Below are 14066 nucleotides of genomic sequence, written 5' to 3' on the forward strand. Positions count from 1 at the left end.
GTATTATACACATATATACCATATATATTACACAATATGTTATACAACGTATATCACAAAAACCTTGCTTTGAATAAAATCTACAAAATTATCTCTTCAAATTGTTAGAGAGAAGAGAAGTGATTACATCAATAATTCACAATCAAATATGAAAAAAAATCGACACACGAATTTGTCCGACATGCAACAAATTTTCCGCGTGCTTTCCGTTCGCGTAACGCGTCGTAGGCATGCGAGTTCGCAATAATTGGGTATTGGTCGCGACGCATATAATTTGCCGGGGATAATGTATTAAAGCGAATTAACGGCGCGACGCGCGAACCGGATCGATTGAACGATTAAAACCGCTCTGGCGAATGCGGGCATGCCTACCGCGCGCATGTCCGATAAATCGCCGACAGAGAGATAGAGAGAGAGAGAAAGAGAGAAAGACGCGTACATACATCGCGCGCAAAACGAGATGAACTCGGCGACGTAAAAGAGGAAGACTTTATCTGACGGGTGAAAGTACCATTAATCGAGTAAACTGTATTGCATACAATTTATTAGCGGTGATGTCCCGGGAAGAGCCAACAATATGCGGGCATGATTTACAGATCGTCGCTCGAGCGCGATATCGAGCCGCGGAATCGGGAGAATTCCTTTCCGACCACTTCGATGCCAGATACGTTATGCGACACGATACTTTATACGCGCGCGCAATAAATGGCGTGTTTTTTTCTTTTTGTCCTTGTACAACCGCGGCGGCATGTTATCGCGAAGTTGGAAATGAGATGCGAAATGTGTCTCGCGTATCTAACCGTTCGAATCTAAATCCACGTAGAGAAATAATCGCGGTCCGCGATTTCGAAGCGGACGCGTTTACCGTCCGCGGCGAAACAAGTGGCGTTTATGAGACGACTCGACGTCGTCCATTGGCTAATTGAATTATTTTAAGCGAGTCTCGTCGTAATCCGGTTAAGTGTCAACAGTATAAACGTACAAACGATATTCCCGAGCAATAATGTGTGTCACATGGTCAAAAATACCGCACAGGTGACCGAAAGCACTTAAAACCGTAAGAAAAAATTATTCCCGAGTTTTCGCGAGATGCGCGTCTCGCTAATAACTTATCTGTCGCGGCGAGACTTTGTTTGCTTTCGTCGCGACGAATTATTCCTCGAAGAATATTTCGAGTAACGTGTTAGAAAAAAATTTTTTAAATTGTGAAACGTTTGTCTGTGAGCGAGAGAGAAACAGGACACTCGGTTCGACAATATCGGTTTTCCAAATGCCGCCAATGGTGTCAGTCAAAATAAATAAACGACACGATCGCAGATATGTTTTGTCGTAACTTGTTGCTTTGATCGACTTTCGAACACGAGTTTGTCGAGAATGTCAACCGCCGTAATTTGACGGATGACACGCGCCTTCGTGGTCGGTGGTCCTCTGTGTCGCTTTAACAAGACAGCTCTTGCACGCGCGATTATACACGACAACGAGCTTCTTGGAAATTATTAGATGATCTCCCGTCATTTATTCTCGGTCGCGATTGTCGTCTTCGATACGAGCGACGTTCGCCCCGCGATTCCCGCTGTGTGTAATGACGACCGCGAGGAACCGTAATTGTTTATTCGGAGGCCGAAATTTTATTTCGGTTACAATCCAATATATAATTCGCAGCGGGATGTTTCGAAGGAGAAATTTTGTTCTTTTTTTTTGTTTTTTTTTTTTGCGTTGCGGTTGAAATTCGCGCATGCACGTGAGGAGTGCCCGAGTGCCGACAAAGGGCGCGCTCTCAGGCCTTAGACCTTCATTTGGCGAACCGGTAGTCGCTGATTGTTGCAACTGGTCGCGTTTACGGGTTAAGTCCCGGGCGCTCTCCTCTCGCAACCCGATACTTTGCAGCGGGCGTTTTCATCGCCGCGATATTACGGACCCTCCGCAATCGGCTTCCACCTCGCCACGTACCATCATCGTTCTCTTCTCTCCGGATTGACCTAACCCAATTTCGATTTAAACCGCGGGAAAAAAAAAGTACGCGCGCAGAAACTGAACACCGCAGAACACGCGCGCGCGCACACACACACATACACAACTTCACGTGCGGATTTAAACTTCATGAAACACAAATGTGTTAACACAATTTAATTGATTACGTTCAAAATTGAAAGGTTGCACAAACGCTGCTAACAATTTTAATTACTTTTAAATAGTTGCTGCTAGCTTTTTTTTTTTCTCTCTCTCTCTCTCTCTCTCCGACGTTGTAATAAGTGCAATTCGCTTTTTCGCGAATTCAATTTCAAACACGAATCGCTCGGCGCGTATGCCAACGTTATTTCGCGGTACGGTGACTGTCAGGCATTCGCGTCACAAATATGCAATTAAAAGCAAATATAAACGAATCCGTTCCTCCCTCATTACACTTATCGCCCAGCCACGTCAAATTAATTGCTTGCCGAAGCTTTCGTCGCAATTACTATCGAGTCCCACCGCGAGTGTATTATTATTATTATTATTATTATCTCCGCGTAATGAATACGTAATGTCGTAATCGCGCGCACGGGGGGTGCGCCGTAAGTCAGCAGTCTGTCTGCCAAGTCAAACGAGTTGCGGAGGGGGACAGGTAATTAATAATTTAACCGCGTTTCACTTAACGGGAAAAAAAAAAAAAAAACCCCGAATGCCGTCCGGTGAAAAATCCATCGATTATTGGCGCGATAAGAGCGACAAAGTGTTGCGGAAATTCTTAAAATCGACGGTGCGGCAAAATTCGCGCGAAACACAAACTCGGTCGATTAATCTGTTTCTTTCACACTCTCGGTCGATTAATCTACTTATTTCTTGCGACGCGGCGGGTGTCGCAACCGCGCGGTGCGAGCAGCGATTAATAACCGGTGCGCGAATCGACGAATTGCACAGGAAAATCGAAAGTGAACACAAGAGGCTCGCGAGAGAATAACTGACCTCTTCTGATCCCGCTTCTCGATTAATTGCGAGCACGGGATTTCTTCGGGCTTTCTCTGAGAAACCTGGTGATTTGCGAATATATTAATGCGCGCCGCACGCTCATTATTTCCGCATTAAGTTGTTGCGAGAGTTAATTTGCGGTTCGTGGCGACTGCGCGCGATCCGTGTTTTCTTTTTTTTTTTTTTTTTTTTTTTTATACGCGTACGTATTATCGATTGACGATGCGATTTCGTGGCGATTGCGCGACTAGTGAATCATCGAACTCTACGCGTCACTATATTACGTTTCAACGACCCGCGTGGAATTCGAATCCTCTGCGCGCACGCGCTTCTACAGCACTTAATGAATCAATTAATCCCGGCGATAAATGCGCCTCATTTATATCGACGGAGCCGCGAGACAAGCTCCCGTCTAACGCGCAGTCGACTGAATGTTAATCATCTTTTATCGCCGGGCGATTTTTTTGACGTTTGACAAAAAATAGGGAGGCGGACTCGCTGCCTGGCAAAAGACAGCGGACGATTGTGCTCCAAATCGGAGATTTACGAACGAGACAAAAACGGGGAAAAATCAATTGTGGTCTCTGTGAGTATCTTATCTCGTCGTAAAGTAAAATATGGTTTTACAAGAGCGCGACGGGTTCGACATTCTTCGGTTCTTGAGATTTATCTCTCGGTACGCTTAAATCACTTCGGTAATCAGCGCCGAGATTACGCGCGCATCTCTCCAACATCCAGAGATCTCGCCTTTGATAAAACAGACGTATCATATAATAAATTTGTTGAATTATGTGTGCGCTGTCTGATCTTGCGCATACTGTTGATCTCGGCTGCGAGATCGACAATCGTTCCAAGGCAAATTTATTTTCAAGATGTCGCGTTGTTTGCTTTTGCAAACTTTGATTTCCGGACTGGATACGCGCAATAAATAATTCCGTTAACAAGATTTTATCTTGTTGAGTTGAGATATCTACGTAGTCGCGAATTTGCAACTCAATTGCGAATTAAATAACGCGACAAAGATTGTTGGTGGAAGAGAAACAAACGTTTGTCTCTCGAAACGCTTATCGAATTTATACGCAGTGATGTGCGACCGCCATTTTACGACGGACAATTAGTCTCGTCTTTAAGTTACCTCTCTCGCGCCCGTCAAGCAACAATGGCCACGTATAAAGCCCTAAGAGGACGACGACGAAGAGAGGGTTGCGGTCAATCGCCATCGATCATCGGTTCGAAGGCGTTTAAGGGGGTCTTTAACAGTCGCCACAGCCCATACTAATTTCTTCCTCGTAAAAATTACACTGTGAAACGATCGTAAGAAATCGCACGAGCGGACGTTGGCCCGTTACAAGAGAGGGAGAAATGTGACGAAATATTGCGATTCAAAAATAATGACCTTCAATCAAAGCCTCGCGAGCTTCAACAATCTCTCGTGTGATTTGAGTTGAAATTTTTACGATCGAAATTAAAATTGCAAATAAAAATAACTTGACAATTTTATATAAAACGCAACATATCGGGAGAGAGAAATAATATTTGAAATTCTCTCAACAAAATAATCTTCATATTTCGCAACCGTTTCAAGTCGCGCCTCTTCGACTTCCACAGGTGAGGGTCTTAACGATACCCTTAGCGCAGAAAAATCGGCGCGATATAAACTTCCAATAAGCGCCCGCCGTAATTGCCGATGCCGAGGTGCAAGAACGCCGCGAATGTAATTTGCAACTCGCCGCAATCTCTCGTACCAGTTTTAGTACCCCGCGCATTTAACATTAGCATAAGTTCTTAGCCGCCTCTGTTGTGGGAACAGTAGTGGGTTGAAACGCGCTTGTTACAGATGCGCAATCGTATACCAGCGCATGTATTTTATTTATTTTTTTCGAAACGCAATTTGCGCTAAAAAGTAATTGCAGAGTTTGTAAACAAAATTAAACGATTTTAATTTATCCGAGCGCGACACAAGAATTTTATTCTATCTCGTCTTGTTTCTGCGTTCGGAAACGGCGATCAATCGACGAGTGTCTCCTCACGCACGCTATCGAGTCACTTGCGACCGTAAAAGTCGGGAGTGTCTGTTGCTCACTCGAGGACAGATGTGAGACATGCGAAAAAAGTCGCTTTTATGGGCGACGAAAAATAGTGCAGTGAACCCAGAGTGGCGAGTGACAACAGACGACGGGATGAATTTATAGCCGGGAGGGGATACGCGGTTGCGAAATCAACGCGAGCACGAAAATATCCGCTTCATTCGCGAGAGACCGAGAGAGCGTCTCGACGGATTGTCGGCGTCTCGAACGGAAGGAACGGGAAGAGAAGCACGTTGTCGTCAAGCCCATCTCTCGTCCTTAATTGCGCAAAAACGCGTTCGTTGCTACGTTCCGTGTTCGGGCAAAGAAGACCGCGCGAGAAGACCTGATGGAGTCGTAAAGTCGTGTTTTCCGCAGCTAGCGCGCGCGCGCAATCGTATCGCTCTCGCGCGAGACACATTCCTTGCGAGCGCGCGCGCGCACACACCGGTGGTATTTAATTCGCGCGCCGATGTGTGTTGAACAAATTGAAAGAACGATAGAGCGCGCGTATAATTGAGGCAAATTGTAAAAAGCGATGAAATATGACGGCGAGCGACCGCGGAATTGTGTAAAGCGCGAAAAAACGTTTAATTACCGAGCGCGCGGCTTGCAAGAGACTTTCCTCCGCGTTTCCTTATCTCGCGAGAGAGATCGCTCGATATATCGCTGTTTCGCGCGCCCACGCTTTTGATTTGACCAGTCAGTCGTGCTGATTGTGATAAATGTACAAGTTTGGGAACCGCAAAGAGAGGTCATACACACAGCCGGGGGATAAAACGCGATAAATTTAAATCCGATATGTCCGCCTTTTTTATCTCGCGATACAAATGCCGATAAGACGGGGAATGCGCGCAATTCCGATCTCCGTTACGACATCGCGCTGAATATATTCCACGTCGCGTATAAATTCCACGGGGCGTGTGTGTCTCGCGTTGCCAATATTATCGGAGGAATTAATATCCCGCGCGCAGACACTTCTTGACAGCGCGCGCGCACGCGCCGCGAGAGAAAACTTATCTTCCACGTATAATATACATATATACAATATATATATATATATAAGTTATCGAGAACAAATCTCCGAGGCGCGAAGTGCCTGCGGATTTATTACGTCGAGCCGATATTCACGTCGCGATTGGAAGATTAAATCCCGCGATCGAAGTAATCGGACAGCGTCAAAATTTATCGATAAAAGTAGTTTCCGAGGACGTTGCACAGAGAGTGCAATTTAATTATTTCGCGGAGAACAATAAACAGATCGCAAATTCATTTGATTTTTTGATAGACTGTATTCCATAGAACATGTATTTTATAACAAGTTTTTAAATATATTTTTAACGCACAATTGAAAGGATAACATAAAATCTGTAACACGAAACCCGGTTTTTCTCGAGATCAAAAATACAGCTTCTATTTACTTCTCTCAAACTCGGAGAGTTTGAGGCGCCCAGAGAGAGAGAGAGAGAGAGCGACATCAAAACACATCCCGTAAGTTTAGAGACACGGGGAGTCTCACAAAAGAGACTTTTCTCGGTCTCAATGTACGAAAATAAAGACGACCCTTCCGCCTCGCATCACTCAGAAGAACGCTGAGAAGATATTCGCAAAGATTGTCGTCGCGACGCCATGCTCCAATTTTCTCTCTATTATTATTTCGCGCCGACCTCTTCCCCCCGTCGACGGGAGAGATAAAATCGCGCGCTCTTATCGCTCGGTCTTTCGTAACGTGTACATCTTCTCAAAACGAATCGTTTGCACAAATCTTCTCTTTCTCGCAGACAGACTCTTTCGGTCAGTAATACACTTCTAAGTTAATCCCCCCAAGTGAGTCAGTTTCCTGTCACAGTCAGTCGAGCCACACTTGGCCGGGTATCAAATACTCGTCGCAGACACCTCGCGAGCCGCGCGAAGCGTTGATGCGCGAGCACAAAGTGTGCAACGCGCGCGAACTTAGGTTGTATATAAATAACGCGGCTTCCGCGATACCGAAATACGCTGATTTATGGGATTTCTCCGGTCCAAGCAAGTTCTCTCAGCGCGCGCGCGTCCAGGTCCAGCATAATCGGGGAGGGGGGGGGGCGTATGAAGAGAAGCAACTGGGTTAACAACCGATCGTTAAGTTTTCTGGAACGATTCATTTGATGGATGACTATCGCGCGTCTCTTTTTTTACGAGCGGATAATACACGAAAAGCAGCGTGTCGAAAGACGTCGGGACCGACTATAGAGATTAGAATTTTCTTCTTGGATGACAAATCTACGTTGTAGATCCCGCGCGGTTTAATGTGGATTTTGAAACGCGTGAAATATCAATTTACACGCGCGAGGAATCTCTTTTTTTTTCTGTTTTTTTTTTTTTGCAATCGTCGAAGCGACGCTCTCGCATCGATCGCGGCTTTCGTTCGAAATTGAAACCCCGCCCTTTCTGCGTTTGGCAAAGAAATTTTGAACGGAACGGTTGTTAAGAGGCACCTAAGTGACGGCCGGCGCACTCGAAATTAAAGAAGCGGTCCCCGGCTAAGACGACCCCTCGCATTTCACGACGTTTGTAATAACGTTAGCGCGAGACCGAGCGTTCCCCTCTCGCACACAATTCGCGCGCTCGGTCGAGCGCAACGCGGCGCTCGCGCGCAGGAGTAAAAGTACCGGGTTTGCCGAAAGTGCAGGCAGGGAAGACCGCGCGTGCATTTTTATACCACGAGAATAATCCCACGTTAGTGCGCGTTTCTTCCTGGAAACGTCGCTCAACAGAAAATATTCGGGACCGCAAAAGAGGGTGTCTCCCCCACGAAACGATCCTTCTCGTCATCATCGCGATGTCGCGCGCGCTTGACATTCCGGAAGAAAGACGAACATGAATAACAAATGAAGCGCCGCGGTAATATACATTATACATGAAAGCGCGGTGCGTGTTTCATGTTCGAATTCCATTTGCGTGCGCAACGCGCGCTTTGTTTTACGAGCTTTCTCCTCCCTTGGTGGCGCAATAAAAATAAAAATATGTAAATGGAAATAGAATGAAGGGTCGGCAGAATGAATGTTGCGCAATGGAGTGATAAAATTATCGCTCTCGGAAGACAGTTCGGGGCGGCGATTCTCTAATGAGTAACTAGACTATAGAGTTAGTTTTAGTTTCGAAACTTGGAGCGGCAGACCGGAGCGCGTTTTTGAATTGCCGTCGTAACGAGCCAGCGCAGTGAATGATGCTGCCTCGTCATTCTATTCGTAAGTTGTTGAACACCTTGGTGAAAGGTGTGAATTGTGCATTAGATAGAGGTCTTCGTGGAATCTACGACATAAAAGAGCGGGGATTGCACACATTTGCCGGATGTGCCGCCGCGTGTCGCGTCGAGCAAGCGTCGTCGGAGATTGCGTTTTCAGGACTCGCTTTTATCTCCCCTTTTCGCGATTTCGCGTAAATTAATGTGCGCGAGCGAGCTTGCAAACGCGTTGTCAAGAGAATCGCGTGTTATCATGTTCGTTGAATTACAATTAGCGTCTTGACGCGTCAGTTAAAAAAAAAAAAAAAAAAAAAAACTAATCTTGACGAGCCTGTGCTGTTAATTAAAATCTAAGATTAAAATAAATCTTAACGCGCTACGGTGTCCGTAATGTGTTTTGTAAAACATGGACACATAATGTATTTTTTACTTTTCATAGACTTGACTGATGATGATCGCAATAAATTGAAATGAATTCACACGAGATTGAAAGAAGTTTTTTCTCATTTTTTTTCATTTTATAAATTACCGGTAAATTACAGATTTAACACGTTGAACGCCACGTCATTTGTGGCATGTGACGATTTTATTCAAATAAAACAAACTTTAACGAAAAGAATTTGCAAGAAACTGTTTGTTATTATATATTTAATTTAGCAACAATGTAGATATATGTATATTGTACAATTTGTATATTGCACAAATGATTTGATTTAAACCTCGGAGAAACCACATTAGATTTCTATCAGGCGTGTTTTAATTTTGAATCTCTGTTTTTTTTTCAGAAGTTTCTTTTCTAATTAATTAAAAACAACACACAAATTAATTTTTCTACTAAAGAAGAGCGTCTTTTTCGTTCAGTCGACGAACTCAAAGTGAACGCAACGCAAGACGCGTTTGAACCTTAAAAAGGTGACCTGAATCCTTCGATACCACCAGTCGACCAGTTATGTGTCCGTACCATTAGTTATCGCAAAAGCGGTCGAAGTGCCGCACAGATTCGAGGTGGCTTTTTCTTTTCTTTCTTTCATTTTTTTTTTTTTTTTTTTTTTTTTTTTTTTTTTTTTTTTTTAATACACGAACCTTTTTCCGAACCGTCATCAAATGTTCAAAGAGAGAAAAGCGAGACACAAAACCGTATCTAGTGACTTCAGAGAATTATAGCTAAAACATTTTTCACGTACAAACTATGCAAATAGACAGACTAAAAACTATGAGATTTCGTTAACAGATCAACGACATTGTTCACGAATTGTTTTAGAGGTACGGCGTGTAAGTGAAGATTTTGTGCTTTTCTTTGAGAATGACAAACGAAGAAGATGGGCGATATTGGACAAACTTTGACGAGGGCAACAGCCGGCGCGAAAAAGGGTCGCAGTCTCGCTCTTTGCCAAGAGAGTTATATAGCCGGCAACAAGAGAAAACGTATTTCTCTTCGCCATTGTTTTGCCCGTCTCGTTTTCGGAGGACGTTCACGTCTGCGCAACGAACGACGGACTCAAGAGACGGGCGTGGCGACGACGCCGAAAATTCGCGCACGCACAAGCCGAATCGAGACTCGACTGATTGAACGCGCCGACGTAAATAAAAAACAATGCAAATGCTGATGACAAAACGAGACCTGTAACACGCTGTAGCAAAATTCGAATGATGCATCACCTGGATGTTCTCTCGGTTTGGTCTCGCGGGCGGGATAGCACCGCGTTTAGCACCGAAAAGAGACCGCCGCGACACCAACGCGCTTGAGTCACGCGTGTGTCATATTTTCGGTCACAGCTGAAACGCGGACCGCGCCTTGGCGTTTCCCTCCCTCTGGATGATTAACATGTGTAATAAATACATGGGAACGTGACTTTGTGTGTGTGTGAAGCGGAATTTCGAAGACAGAATTAACCCGAGAATAGTCTCTCCATTTCGTTTCGCAAACAATTGCCTGGTTAGGTTAAGTTTTTTTTTTTTACAGTTGAAGTCATTGTTATTCATCACATGTTGTAAATTATTGATCGTTCTACAATTAATTAAGATCTGGTTACGCTATAAAATATAGATTCGATTAATATTTTCTGACAAAAATAAGAAGAAATCTAAGAGAAAATAAAATAAAAAAAAACTAAAGGAAATAATTAAGCAGCTTATTGTGACAGTTTTTTCGAGTTTTTCTAGTATGTAAAAGAACACCCGAGATGACCGTTCTCGGGTTAACAAACACGATTGTCGCGTAATTAAACAAATTAAAAGATTTAAAAGACATTACTACACGAGAGAGAGAGAGAGAGAGAGAAAGAGAAGCGTGAGCTCCGTTCGTCTCGAGTTTCTTTCACACGAGACAAATGAGGACGTCACGAAGAAACCTCAGCGCGTGATGCACCTGCGCGCGCACGACGCGGCGTAAGAAAGACGAAGAGAAACGTTACATTCTCACACAGAATGCGGTAGTTAGATCCCAATCTTTGAGCGAGGAAAGAAGACACCCAGTTATCGTGTTTAATGGTTTCTTCGAGCGACGCCGGTCCGAGCGTCCGGTTGCTACCAAAATCGCGCCGGGGCCACCCTCGTTTATACGTTTCCGAGCAAGACGGACGAGCAGACGGACCCCACGCAAGATTAACGACGACCGGACTGAATGACTCGTGAACGGGAAAACGTTGCATCAGCGCGGACATGCCCATCATTTTAATGGCACCGTCGACGTGGGTCCTGCTTTCGGGATTACACCTGGTCCGGAGTGGCTTGTCTCGCTCTGACAGGTGTCGACGAGAACTGTCAGTCGAGCGCGCGGACGCTTATCTCGCGCGCGCGCGCTAAGCTTCTTAGTGAAATGAACTGAAAAACTCGAGAGCGCGGCGAGCAGCAATTAACGCAATCTCGAGCAAGAGTATCGCGTTAGGAAGGAAGAAAGCGACGACTCTGTATAGCGAGCGACACGCAGCATGCCACCACGTCTTTTTTTGCCACGATTCGCAACGATCGTAATTAAAATCCTTCGAAATTGCGCGCTGCTCTTTTTCTCTCTCTCTCTCTCTTTGTCTCTCTTTCCTCTTTCGCGAGATAACAACCGTAATTACAATTCCTCGCTCTCGCACGCTCGCGGAATTAGCATATGCGCGTGCAATTATTTTAATTAAATGTTATTTTGCATCTTTTTCTGGAAAAACTACCACAACTGTATATATGCGTTCAACGTTTATTAAACCGCTTGGAGAGAACGCGAGCGGAGATGGCGAGAGAGAATTATCGCGCGAGATCGATCTCGACGCGCGCACAAGTCGCGCGACGAAAAGCGAGCAAAGGGACGGGGATCGAGAGAGGTATCGAAAAGAGACCGAGTCACGACTTCCTTTTCCGTTCTGAGAGAATTACTCCTCGCGCCTACTCGCGCTGACCCCGCAGGGTCAGCTGTCAGGTATCGATAGCACCGCCTCGCGCATGCCAGACATGCTCTCTCGTGCTAAGCACCGTGTTATTTCTATTTTTGCGCCGAGCAGAAGAGGAACGTATACGGGCGTGAATCGCGGGCGTGTGTGCGCACACACGTGTTGCTGACACACGTCTCTTGGATCGCGAACGGCGAGCGTAATGGCGCTGGTCCCATCAGATACGCTCGTTTCGAGCCACAGTCAATGAAAACGATCGCTGGTCTATGAGCGCGCGCGCGCGCACGAGAGATAAACTCGCGCGATCAAAGACCAACTTGGCACAGCGGCGTTAACCCGGTAAGCCGACGCGCGTACAAAACACCGCGTCGACATCGTGATGTATTGACCAGCGCGATTTTCTCGCCTCAGACGTGGCTGTTTGAAAGACACTTTTTGATAAGTTTCTTACGAAAGAGATAGAGCGCGCACAAAGCGAGCGTGAAGTGCCACGTCCGTGCGCGCGTTAAGGCGTCTCAATCAATCTCGACGACGACTGACTACATGCGCCACGACGCCGTATATATCGGTCATCGCTGTCGTGCAAACGTTTCACGTTTGCGATGCAATATCCGAACACGACGGGAGGTCAAGTACTAGGCCGTATACGCTCAGTTAATTGGCGTCGATAGACACGTTTATATCGATGTGAAAAACGATTGAACGCTCCGCTACCACAAGTGCCGGGAAACTGCAATCCGAGACCGACGTTTAAATCTACGCGATATGTTTGCCCCGGCGTTTAACTCTCGCGCGCGACCGAGATCTGTAACGCGATCCGAGAGAAGTGGATCGAAGTGCGCGGGTATCATCCGTCGATTCTTTTTTTTTCTTGCAAATTTGTACACGAGAAAAAAGATTTGCCTTTAAAATAGCAAGAACAATTTGCTAAACTTATTTTTTGTTTCATCAACAAAACGTTTTGTTGATGAAACAAAAATTTCAACAATTTTTTTGTAGTGTTAATTTTTACAAAGTTTTGCATAAAAGTGTCCGAGAAATTGACGCGATTGAAGTCAAAACGTGACGTTGAAAAAACTGAACAAGAAACACAGACATTTAAGAATTGAATTTTCAATTCAAAAAACTTACTTGTAAAAATTTACAAGTAATACTTGTTATAGATGTATACATATATGTATGCACGTTCAAGTTCCCGCTCAATATCCTGGGATTGGCTCGTATCGGCCTTATATTATTCCTAGAAACACAGACATTCGAGCGTCGATTGAATTCTCGACAAAGACGCTACCACAGATGTAAAAAATGTAAAACAGGCGAAATGGCAAAATGCCGCTACGTACAATGTGTCTCTTCCGTGCCTCTTTAAAGGATTTTACACGAGTAATATCTCATAAACGAGCGAAGAAACTTCTGCCTGACGTTTATTTCTTTCTCGTGCCTCGCGACGCGTGAAAAACTCCGTGCCACGACTCACGTGTTGTCCACGTCGGAAACTTTATCTCCAGCCTGCATAGATACTGTAAAATTTATTTCACAGATTGGCCCAGAGACGCATAACATGTTCGAAGGTACAGTTTGACACACGCTTGTATGATTTTAGGGATAATTATCTCTTTTGTGTCTTTAATCTTTAATGGAATTTTGTCTCTCATTTCTCGAGAAAGTAAAAGTGAAAAAGATCGTGTACCCTTGTCAAATAAATTCTGGACTTTGAGAAAATTACCACTGACGCCAGATCAGTGCGCCCGTAGGGTCATCAGTCGCGCCAGGAGGACCACGTCCTGCGAAAGAAATCTTTACGTTTTCTTGCAAACAAAGCGAAAAATAACTATAATGGTAAACTCGTTGTATTGTGTTACCGGATCTTTTTTGTTCTTATACGCCATCGCGCGGACACGTGCCGCAAAAATGCGCAACACATTTTTTCCATTAGAAAACAGCTCTCGAACCTGCGTTTTAGGCACAAAATTATCGGTAACAAGTGTTGTCAACACATGTTACACCATCTTCTCTGAAGGCAACAAGCGAAAAATGTATTGTTTCCAACTCGTGTGGTTTCCAACAACGTGCTGTCTAAACCAGGTCTGCGACTCGACTCGGGTTACGTTAATCTCTTAGGCATTATGCGCCACTATAGTGGCTTTCGCGGATTTATTAGAATAAATTGTTAAAGTTAAAATGCGTGTATCACATGTCTTTAACACCTTGACGCCGGGTTCTTTTGGAGCAGACTTTACGCGGAACCGGGGAAAATTCGTGAAATTTCGGATAATTGCGATATTTTAGAAAAACTGTTATAACTTTTGAACCACTTAATATTTTTCAATGAAATTTTGAAGAAAAAGAGAGATTACTTTTTTGCATAAGAATTGATACTTTTTAACTTGCAATTATTAGAAATTTTCAACTTTTTTATTTATAAAGTAAAACATTTGACAAACGCACTTGCGC

General features: G+C 44.6%; 1 protein-coding gene across 2 annotated transcripts in view; it reads left to right on the forward strand.

Moving 5' to 3' along the window:
- The window catches only part of LOC109853621, a 96526-nt gene that overhangs the window by 51312 nt on the left and 31148 nt on the right, over window positions 1–14066 (forward strand). The gene's annotated exons all lie outside the window — the stretch shown is intronic.

The sequence above is a fragment of the Pseudomyrmex gracilis genome, unplaced genomic scaffold (assembly GCF_002006095.1).
Source record: "Pseudomyrmex gracilis isolate BER0280 unplaced genomic scaffold, ASM200609v1 scaffold_51, whole genome shotgun sequence".
Classification (NCBI taxonomy): domain Eukaryota; kingdom Metazoa; phylum Arthropoda; class Insecta; order Hymenoptera; family Formicidae; genus Pseudomyrmex; species Pseudomyrmex gracilis.